This window comes from Herpailurus yagouaroundi, unplaced genomic scaffold (genome assembly GCF_014898765.1).
Source record: "Herpailurus yagouaroundi ecotype Mexico unplaced genomic scaffold, PumYag 187, whole genome shotgun sequence".
Lineage (NCBI taxonomy): Eukaryota > Metazoa > Chordata > Mammalia > Carnivora > Felidae > Herpailurus > Herpailurus yagouaroundi.
This window is the reverse complement of record NW_024412418.1, coordinates 24,953,407-24,963,330: the sequence shown is the minus strand read 5'-3', so window position 1 is coordinate 24,963,330 and position 9,924 is coordinate 24,953,407. Positions and strand designations below refer to the sequence as shown.

The 9,924-nt window shown below is 37.6% G+C and overlaps 1 protein-coding gene across 1 annotated transcript in view; it reads left to right on the top strand.

Annotated features, from left to right (window-relative positions):
• The window catches only part of ANO3 (anoctamin 3), a 422,003-nt gene that overhangs the window by 113,571 nt on the left and 298,508 nt on the right, over positions 1-9,924 (top strand). The gene's annotated exons all lie outside the window — the stretch shown is intronic.

The following is a 9,924-nucleotide window of genomic DNA, read 5'->3' as shown; positions in this document are numbered from 1 at the left end:
AAGGGGGGAGGGGCAGAGAGAGAGGGAGACACAGAATCGGAAACAGGCTCCAGGCTCTGAGCCATCAGCCCAGAGCCCGACGCGGGGCTCGAACTCACGGACCGCGAGATCGTGACCTGGCTGAAGTCGGACGCTTAACCGACTGCGCCACCCAGGCGCCCCAAACCAGAGATTAATTTTCTATGAGACTTGAAGTGTTTACTGGGGTTAAGGGTTAGGAGAAGAGAAAGGGTCAATCATTCTTGCTGTTTTTGTGTTAGGTGGCAGAAAATCATCCCACAAATAAAAAAGTTGTAGATGTGGGGTGCCTGACTGGCTTAGTCAGAAGAGCGTGTGACTCTTGATCTCAGGGTCATGAATTTGAGCCCCATATCCGGTGTACAGATCACTAAAAATAAGTAAACAAATAAACTTTAAAAAAGTCATAGATGCTTCTATTATATTTCACTGCAGTGAGTTATTATCACTGATGAATAATAACAAAGGCACTGATTCGGCAAGCCCTCCTATTCCAAAGCTAATAAGGCCTAAAGGATTAAAAAAGGTTTGCATAATTTACATATGAGCAATGGAGCCAGATTTTACTGTGAACAACATTATTAGTTTATAAGTCATGTAAATTTGGGTTTGCACTGAATGTCGGGACCTGGAAGCTAGAATGTTTTTAAAGATCATCCAGAATTCCTGTTACTCACGAATCCTCTCTAGGATTAGTACAATTAATAATTGTTCAAATATATTTGGGTATCTCTGGAGACAGGGAGCCACAACCAAAGAATATCATTCCGTATTGGATAACTCTTAAAATTATGTTGGTCCAAATACTTATAAGTTATGCTTTCAGGGTTAATTGATGAATTATTTCCTGTAATGTAAAGATAGTACTCACTGGCTGCTTATGTGCTTATATCCCCAGTTGCCTGAACTATTCCACATGTGTATATGTGTAATTTCTTTGTACCTCCTAGTATTTCAGCATTCCCTTTTGATACCTATAGATACTTTTGCATATCCTTTTGTTACCTTGTTGACATCTATGAGGATAATTTTAAATTTTGCTTTATAAAGAACTGGTTTTTAGTAGTAAGTATTTCTGTCAATATCAGAAATAACCAGTGAGTGTCACTGTTCTAACACAGACAGATACTCATGGGTTTGTTGTCATAAAATGATCAACAACATCTTGCAGAAGCCATAAAAACTTGTAATTATTCAGAACACAGGCAGTGGGCTGGATGAATCAAGGGTCCTCTTATTCCACCCACATCAGCTACTATAGAAATTTTGGACAGATTTACTGGTGCCTTTTTTTTTTCACTAGTCTACTTCAGTGTTGCAAGAAGAGAATTTATTTTGCTTTCTCTTCAAAATAAAAGACTGTCCATTTTTCCCCCCTAAAATGTTCTTTCTACTACTCAACCATTTATTTTCTGTAAATAACTTTCTCCTAATTTCTGGTACATATTGTTATTTCTGACTTGATTTCAATTATTTACTCAATTGATTATTGATATAAAGGGGAAGACAGTAATTCTGAGGATTCATTTGTACTAGGTTTCCTTCTAGGCATTTCATGTATACCTTTTCTTCTAACTCCACAATGAGGAAGTCCTTATTCATGCTATTGTATAGATCAGGGAAAAGAGACTGAGATATGTTAAATAACTTGACTCAGGGTGACATAGTAGTACATCTGACATTAGAAGCAAAGATTGTCTGACACCAGAGCCCAATACTTTCCATTACATCCTCCTGCCCTCAGACTATACCTGCAAAATGGGATGCTTAGAAACTACTATCTGAATTGTTGTGAACATGTTTGGATTTTGATGAGCTCCATAGATAGCATCTCTTTCCCATTGCCTGAATTCTGAACCAATTGATAAATAGAGCACTAGAGACTGACGGATATCAAAAGGTCGGCCGTACAATTGATGAAAGCTAGGGCAATGAGACTTTGATGTGTGGCCAAATGAGCTTTCCCAACTTCCTCTCCTTCTGAATCTGAGACCTGCCCATCAACTAGGTGACCCAGCCAGGAAACCTGAAGCAACTCCCATAGTGTCAGACCCCTTATATTGTGGCAGGAGAAAGGGGAACAGCCCAAAATGGAGAAGAAGGAAAAAAGTTTTCCCATACTTGAAAATGACAAAACACCCTGATAAACTAGGTTTTTCCCCAAAGAAGAAAAGCTAGCAGTATACTCTACTGAAGTTCCTCCATGTAGGATTATTTTATTAATATGCAATGTTATAATGCAGATTATCAACAAATACAGAGAATGGTGGAAAGGAGTACTCAGCTCCTTCTTGCCCTGAATCCAGGATTTTTTTCTTTAAAGAGTTCAAATTTACTATTGGTAACAATAAAAAGATGTTTTAAAGACTATCAGTATTGTATTGCCAACAGACAGGTAATACATTTACAAAACATTTATAGAATTTTATATACAAATAATGAATTTAGGAAATAAAGTAAATTAAGACACTACTAATACAGGAGGAAACCAAAAGAATCATCAGTACTGAGAAAAAAGTGAAATGAAAGCAGCATTTTTAAGAGTGCAGGGTACTTAAAGTAGAGAGATATACCACAAACTCATAATCAAGTTATGTATGCCCCATAATTCCCTTACAAGGATAATCAGGTGTTTATCCTGTAAGCATTTGTGCAGTGATGAACTCTTAAGTTTTTAAACTCTTAAAGATGCATTTAAAAAGGGATGGAAAAAGCTACTTCCTGAAACAGATTTTTTTTTATATCTGCAATGGCAAGCAAGATTATTTCAGGCATTGTAGGGCTGGTTATCATCTAATAATTATAAGGACTTGAATTTTTACACTTAGTGAAATGGTAATTCACTGAATGAAATGTTTCAAGCAAAAGAGTCATTTCATTTTTAATTCATCTGCCTCATGTGTCTTCACTCTCAATCCCAAACCTACTTTCATGGTGGGCAGTAGAGACACCACTTAAGAAACTCACAGCAGTGGAGAGGGTGAGAAGATATGGATAGGTTCTGGATATACAGGTACTTAGAAAGTGGATTTAATGAGGGTTATGAAAGAAAAGTATCAAGATTTTGGTCTCTAAGATTTCCCCCATCGATTGAGATGGGAAAACTATGGTTGAGTTGGGTCTGGGAACAAATATCAGAAGATTCATAAGAATGTTGAGTTTGGACACAATTCTTTCAGACCAAATAGAAATGTAAAGACAGATGTGATATAAATGCCTGGAGTTAGGGAGAGATATCTGGATGGGAGATATGCATTTACGAGGTATGAGCATATAGATAATATTTAAAATTATGAGACAGGTTAGATCACCAAGGATAGAGAATAGAGTAAAGAAGGGAAGGGTCCAAAGCCTGAGTCATAGACCTTTCCAAAGTTAAAAGGTCAAAGGATGAGAGGAACATACAACAGAAACTAAGAAGGAGCATCTATCTAGAGAGTTGGCGAAGAGCGAAGGAACTGTAACACCTTGGAAGCCAAGTGAGGATAGTGTATCAAGGAAGAAAACATAAGCAATTATGTCAAATGTCCATAATGTAGCCAATAAGATGAAGATTAAGACTGACTTTTGACTTTGGCAGTAAAGAGACCATCAGTGACCCTATTACAAGTCTTAGTGGACATATGGGGCAAAACAAATGAACAAACAAAGAAAACCACAAAACTTGTGGAAGATTTAAGAAGAGCAATTAGTAATGTGACTATTGACTGTACTTTTGTGGAATTTTGGAGCAAAAGGAAACAAATAAATTGAGAAAAAAAGACATCAGGAGAACTGGAGCCAAAAGAGGTTGCTTTTTTTTTTTCTTTCTTCTTTCCAATTTTTTAGGGATTAATGCTTTCATGGTGATGGGAGGTTGGACTTGATTCTGTAAGGAATCTTTCTATTCAAAAGCGTGAGGGAATTATTGGGCTGAAGTAGGTGAATAAGCAGAGGAGGTGGGTTTAGCTGGGAATGCAGTTAGTTTATGTAGAGTATCAGGCAGGAAGTCAGAATATATGGGTACAGATGCCAGTATGTGGGTGGAAGCTGTGGAAGTTTTCTATAGATTGCTTCAATCTCAGTGAAATAGGAAGCAAAATTATCAGCTGAGAGTGTAGAGTGGGGAGGAGGTGGGTGTTAGAAGACAGAATTTGAAATAAGGGAATAAAATATAAAATAGTCTTCTAGGTGAGTAGGAAAACAAGATGACCAGGGAAAGATATTGACTGCTGGTCACCATAAAGGACCCACTTAAGGTTATGAATATGAATTTGAGGGAGATAAGTCTACCTGTTGGCACATTTTTTCTTCTAATTGTGGTTTAACTTCAGGTGTACATGTGGAATTATTATGCCTTGGACACACACACATCTCACATTTAAAAATAATTATTTTGTATCTTATTCTATTCAAAAGCATATTTTTGCGGTGCCTGGGTGGTTCAGTTGGTTGAGGTCATGACTTCAGTTCAGGTCATGATCTCACAGTTTGTGGTTCAAGCCCCATGTTGGGCTCTTTGCTGACAGCTCAGAGCCCAGAGCCTCCTTCAGATTCTGTGTCTCCCTCGCTCTCTGCCCCTCCCCCACTCGTGCTCTGTCTCTCTTTGTCGAAAAAATAAATAAACATTAAAAAAAAGTTAACAAAAAGGCATATTTTAGGGGCGCCTGGGTGGCACAGTCATTAAGCGTCTGACTTCAGCCAGGTCACGATCTCGCAGTCTGTGAGTTCGAGCCCCGCGTCGGGCTCTGGGCTGATTGCTCAGAGCCTGGAGCCTGTTTCCGGTTCTGTGTCTCCCTCTCTCTCTGCCCCTCCCCCGTTCATGCTCTGTCTCTCTCTGTCCCAAAAATAAATAAACGTTGAAAAAAAAATTTTAAAAAAAGGCATATTTTTAAATAATATACATTTTCATGTTATAGCTTGTCTGAGATGGTATTTTAAAACACAATACAAATGCCTGATAAAGTGTCTCTTAGACAATTGCTAATGTTTTTCCTCCTTTTGTTTTTTTCCCTCTTGACGGTGAATCTGATTTTAAAAACAAAAAGCACCCACTTCAACTAACATAAGCATTGAAAACTATTTAAAGATCAGTCTCCTTCCCCTCATTACAGATTAGGAAACCAAAGCCCACAGGAGAGGAATGGTACACAAAATTCCATTTACTTCTACATATACATACATACACACACACACACACACACACACACACACACACACACACACATAATTTTCCAACCAAACCTCACTTTTTTTTTAGAGCTTTGTCATGGATCCAACTCTGCCTTATGTTATGATGTGGCCAGGGGATATTATTTATTCAGATTTTGGCAGTCATATAGGAGCAAGCTGCTGGAGCTTTCATTATAGATATTCTTCTGCAGAACAGGTGTGTAGAAAAAAGTCTATGCTAATTCCCAGCAGATGCTCAACTTGTGCTGTCCCATATATGCACCAGCTCAGCTGAAGCAGAAGTAACCTATCCCTGCATAATATCACTCACATTATTAAGAAAATGGCACTACTGTTGCCTGGTTACCTCTTCATTTTCTTAATTGCCTCTTCATAATGTGAGTTTCATAAGCTATAGCAACCCCATGGAAAAACCAGAATTACAGAGAATTTCCACTGTCATCAGCTTTCCAATTTCCATTTGGAATTAAAAATCTAAATACCTTGACCTGTCTCTGCCATAGCTTTAGAACCTTGGTTAAGTAACTGAACTTTCTAGGACACTAGTTTCCTAACCTATTAAATGAGTAAAATGGACCTGGTCAGTGGTTGAAGTACTTTTTTTTTTTTTTTTAATTTTTTTTCAACGTTTATTTATTTTTGCGACAGAGAGAGACAGAACATGAATGGGGGAGGGGCAGAGAGAGAGGGAGACACAGAATCGGAAACAGGCTCCAGGCTCTGAGCCATCAGCCCAGAGCCCGACGCGGGGCTCGAACTCACGGACCGCGAGATCGTGACCTGGCTGAAGTCGGACGCTTAACCGACTGCGCCACCCAGGCGCCCCTGAAGTACTTTTAAAGTAGCTACACTCAGGCTGTGTGAGATGTGAAAGTGAAGTAGAGGTTTTATTTAAACCAGAGCTAAAGTAGCTCAATTGTGTACACTCTGAACACCCTCCCACCTTCTTAGATTTCCTTGAGAAGCTACACAGAACCCAAGAGCTCCAAGGATCGTGCTTTTAAAACTGCTAGATGACAGGATCTAAATTTCTTTTGGCTCTGTCATTCTATAAGCCTTTGATGCTATGCCAGAGGGGTGTATGTGTGTGCATGCGTGTGTGTGTGTGTGTGTGAGAGAGAGAGAGACAGAGACAGAGACAGAGACAGAGCCAGATGAATGAATGATTCAGGTAAAATATGCTTATGCATCTATTGTTGCACAGATAAATACCTTAATACCATAAAGCATTGACTGTTTTATTTTTTCCCCAATGATGTAGTTTCAAAGGAAAAGAAGTAGGCTCAAAGTGAAATCATTATAGACCTTTGCCTTCTCATCTCATTTTTAAGCCCTATCATATAAATAAACCTGCATCTGTTGGAAGAATTATTACGGTTAAAGGCGGTAGAGAATGATTAATATCAAAAATTTCAAAGTGGGAAAGAGACTGGTGATTCAGCCCTGCTAAGCTCCAGGTACTGGTCAGAGGCTGTATAGGCACCTGCCAGGATCCAGCCAAACTGCCAGCTGTCATGTGGTATCTGTCTTACACAATTCCTTATACATGAACTTAATGTTAGCTCAATTTTTGGAGAAGTGAGGGGAAAAAGGCCCCTTCATACAGAAGTGGCTAATGTAGAAGAGTTCACTAAAAAAAAAAAAAAAAAAAAAAAAACAAGTCAGAATACCTTTGATATTCTAATGAATAAACTGAAGTCTTTCAGTACTATTTTCAGGGGCACCTGGGTGGCTCAGCCGGCTAAGTGTGGGACTTGGGCTCAGGCCACGAGCTCGTGGTTCATGAGTTTGAGCCCTGCCATCAGACTCTGCGCTGACAGCTCAGAGCCTGGAGCCTGCTTCAGATTCCGTGTCTTCCTCTCTCTCTGCCCCTCCCCCATTCTCTCTCTCTCTCTCTCTCTCTCTCAAAAATAAATAAACATTGAAAAAAACTTAAAAAAATAAATACTATTTTCACAAATTTCTTTATATTTATCTCACTACAGAAGTAAAATAAATAATTACAACAGCTGGAATGTATTTAAAGTTCAGAGAAGAAAGTTATTATTATTTGGATGTTAGCATTTTTAATATTCTAAAATATTTATTTTCAGCTTTTACGTAGCCGTATATATGTATGAAAGAGATTATAATGCCATGAGAAAAAATTGTTACCACCAGCAATATATAAAAGTAGCTTGATCAAACTCTTGCAAATCTTAATTATTATCCATTTTTAGCTCTGCTAGTATGATGCCATATTCTTGTTTTCATGTCATTGATTATTAGGGAGGATTAATATTTTTAGTATTTACATATTTTCAATATTTTTTTAAATTTTAAGTTGTTTTATAGAAAAGAACAAGCTTTCCATTTCATTTTTTTAAGCGACTTAAAGGTATCACTTGCAGCAATATCCAGTGTAGATTAACATTTATGTAATGTTTAGTGTTAAGGACTCATATGTAATATAAAAGTCCCCAAAGAGGAGCATTACCTCTTTGCCCATTAGATTCATGTTAATTATTCTATTATTTGAAATTAACATTCTCAAATTGCAGGCTGTTCCTATAAAATTTTATAATAATAAAATGTACATTCCCCCATTACATCTCTAAGCCACTCACCGCAGATAACTACTATTATAACTTAATGTATACATTACTCTATGGTCTTGCTAATTTATATAGTACAGGTAAATACATATTAGAGGATGGGAGGTCATAGTATAATAATTTTTGAAACTTGATTTTTCACTTAAGAATATAGAATAATATATTTTTATATCAGTCCATGTAGATCCACCTCATTCATTTTCTTTAAGATTTTGTTTTTAAGTAATCTCTACACCCAGTGTGGGACTTGAACTCACAACTCTGAGATCAAGAGTCACATGCTCTACCATCTGAGCCAGCCTGGCACCCCCATCTCATCCATTTTAATGACCTTTTCATAGGATTGTAAAATGTAGACATACAAATGTGTTTTATGATTTGTTTCCCAACTTTAGGCGTAATAAAGCAATAAACATTGTGCATCTATATTTAGGCTCTGTGTGTGTGTTTCAGGAAGAGAGACTCTCAGGAGTAGAACTGTTCCATTAAAGTGTATGTGCATTTTCAGTTTGTAAGTCACTGCCAAACTGCCCCTGGTGAATGGGACTTGCCAGTTTAAAGTCTTATCAAGACTATATGGCAGCACCCATTTCTCTACATGTTGCCAACCCTGGCTATTATGAATGTTTTTAGAAATGTTGGCAATCTAATCACATTTTGTTTTAATTCTTACTCTTTAATTGTTCCTAAGTTTTCACACTCTTTTACAAGAACAATCTCCATATACGTGTTAAGGAATGACTGCAGTTTATTTAAAAAAATAATTTTTTTAATGTTCATTTATTTTTGAGACAGAGAGAGACAGAGTATGAATGGGGGAGGGTCAGAGAGAGAGGGAGACACAGAATCTAAAACAGGCTACAGGCTCCGAGCTGTCAGCACAGAGCCCGACGCGCGGCTCGAACTCACGGACCGCGAGATCATGACCTGAACTGAAGTTGGACATTTAACCGACTGAGCCACCCAGGCGCCCTTGGAATGACTGCAGTTTAAAGCATATCTTGATTTCCTCTTCCATTCACTTGTTAATATTGGATTTCTAGAAACTTTCATGAGTAATGTCTAATTTTACTGGATGATAGTCAGAGAATGTGCTCAGAAATAACTTTTTTGGCTCCCTAAAAGAGAATCCCTATGGCTGTGCCTTCCTAGCAGCCTGGGCTGTGGGCTGGGGGATGTATTGCCATTTGGGTAATTGCTGAGGCGTAGAGTCGCTAACCGAACAACATGAACGGAAGACCCACTTTTGAGTAATTGTTTCACGATTGCTTCAAAAACCTTTATCATCCATACATGGCATTCATATTTCTGTATAATAATTCCACATACACTATTGTCTTTGAGCTAAACAACCAGCTAATCTTTTTTCCCCACCTCCTAAAAGCTTTCCTGCCTTAGAAGCAGAACTTTTGCCTTCCTATGTTTCATAAAGTTTGTATTTATTTTCCACATGACGCGTATCTATATTTGTCTTTAGGCCTTCCACAAACTTATTCTAGAAAATCTATTTCCTTTCAATCAGATGATTAAATTCAATGTTTTCCCTAGATCATACTATATATCCCATACCTATATCCATGTCTATATTACAACTATGTGCAAAGTCAGGTTGCAGAGGGTTTGATAAGAAACATATTTTAACCCTAGTTTAATAATTTGGAAACTACTTTTTAATAAGAGAATAGGGACTTTAGATCACCCAGTTCCATCCCCTCATTTTACAAAGACATAAATTAAGGAAAAGGGAACTTCCCAAGGTTATCCACTTAGTTGGTCATGACTCACTTTCATTCTGAACTAATGAACTAATGAGCATTATTTCTTTGAAAAGAAAAATTGACACAAACACCTTTGATCCTAATCAAGAAGAACAGGTGTAGGTTAACTTGCTTCAGCATTTATAGTGTGTAATTCATTCTGGTTTAGAGATCATTATTCATTGAATCAGTAAGTGTTTGCAAGCAACATTGATGAGTCTCAGCTTTGCATTTGAATGACTTCTCATGTTGGCTGCCCTTCCTTTCCAGATTATATGCAATTCCTCTGATGATTTTGGTGTCCAGATTTGTCAGTTTATTTAAGCTACTTAACCAGATTAGTTTAGGCTTTTCCATTGTGTAGGACTACAGACCTAATTTTT